We start from the raw sequence: 1,945 nt of genomic DNA, 5'->3' as shown, positions 1-1,945 counted from the left end.
ACAATATTTTACAAAAAATTCGACTGTTAATTTGATGGTCCATTTGGGAATGCTAAATTATTAACATGTCTTAAAAAAAACTTAATTTATGAGGGTGGAGGTGTTCCTACTTATTAATTAAATATAAAACTAGAGGTAATTTGGACTAGTTTCGTGATTTGAGAAAAATTCTATTGTGGGGGTGCATATCTCATGTGATTCAAATTAGTCTTATTATAACATTAACTATATGTAATATTTTTAGGGATTATTGTTTAGGGAAAATTTCATGGACACCCCTTGCATTTTGATTGAATGGCATAGAGACCCCAAACACTTCACTTTCAATATATCACAGACACCCTCTTATGTTATGACTTTATTACTACTAAGTCCACTCCATTAGGTCTGTATAAATAAGTGATGGTTAACTCTTTCTTAATGGCGAAACTATCCTTATCAAATGGTGAACTTCCCTTAATACCCTTAAGTTTAAAATCCCAAATAAACCACCATTAATTATCGTCTTTGATGCTCTCTAAAGACGGAAGAAAGAAGAATCGAATGAATAGCAGATGAAACCTGCAATCCACGCAAAAAAGCTTCGATTTCTTTTGTAAGGTGCATTGTCGAAGCATCCCACGTGAGATGGAGTTGCCATAGGTGATTGGTCACCTTTCGGATTTGAGCATGGTTCCCTCCTATTTGGTCAACTTGACAATTTCTATATGGAAATGAATTAAGGAATAATGTGGATGATCGGTTATCTCCACACCTCCCTAGGGCATATCATGGAAATATGCCCCCTAGCCAGTCTACGAACCATCAATCAATGATGGTGGCCTCTCCCATACCCAATCTGCATACCGGCTACATTATTGGACTATCTACCCCTCCATCAATCAATCCAAATGTCCCATCCTTGAACCCTATTCTCTCATTCCTCCAATAGTGTCTGGAGCATACCACATCGATTTTCTCCCTCCTTAATCACTTGGCAGGCTTTTCTATATCCAACCAGACCCAGCTGGCGTCTACGATCCCCATAAACCTCTCACAGCTATCAAACCAAATCCAGGCCCATCTTCCAACACAGCAAATAACCCCCTCTCTCTCTCTCCCTCTGGCCCACAATGCGTGGCCAAAGCCCAACTTCAGCCTAGCTCCAATGCCAACCTGCCTCCACGAAACCAATTACTTCCACCCAACCTACCCATCCCATCCCCTACCAATACCCTTATCTCTTCTGATGGTACCACCTCCTACCCATTCTGTGCCATTAGAACTTGTTCAAAGTCCAAGCAAGCTGGCCCTGTTCTAAGCCCATACTCTGTTGCATCCATGAAAAAGAGGGCTAGAAGAACTCTGAAGGAGGAAGAACGACCTAAGAATCCAAGTGTGGGAACACCTCATCTGATTTCTTTTTTATCTAACCCCATGGGACAAGGGGAGCAGTCCCATGGGTCCTCATGAAAATCGTTAGCTGAAACTGTCAAGGCTTGGGAAGAGCTTAGATAGTTCGTTCGCTCCTACATTTGTGCCATAGTGTGCGGCCGGATGTTATCTTCCTCATTGAAACTAAGAGTCAGCAGCAGAAGATCGATTTGGTTAGAAGGAGACTTAAGATGGCCCATTATATATCTATCGATGCGTAAGGTGCCTCGGGAGGTCTTGCCCTTATTTGGCATTCTCACGTTACTGTTCGTGTTCTATCCCAGAGTACTAGAATAATTGACACTGAATTCACCATCCAGGGCAATTCTTTTTTCCTATCTTTCATCTATGGTGACCCAAACCGCTCTCTGAGGCAGGAAGTGTGGAGTAATATCATGAATATTGGGGTTAATAGAAACAATAGTTGGCTCTGTCTGGGGGATTTCAACTCCATTCTCGGATGGCACGAAAAGAGTGGAGGGAATCGTAGGGGGGAGCGTGATATTCAAGCATTTTGGGATTTACTCTACTC

This window comes from Telopea speciosissima, chromosome 4 (genome assembly GCF_018873765.1).
Source record: "Telopea speciosissima isolate NSW1024214 ecotype Mountain lineage chromosome 4, Tspe_v1, whole genome shotgun sequence".
In the NCBI taxonomy this organism is placed as follows: Eukaryota; Viridiplantae; Streptophyta; class Magnoliopsida; order Proteales; family Proteaceae; genus Telopea; species Telopea speciosissima.
The sequence above is the reverse complement of the archived record's forward strand: the minus strand, read 5'-3'. Positions refer to the sequence as shown.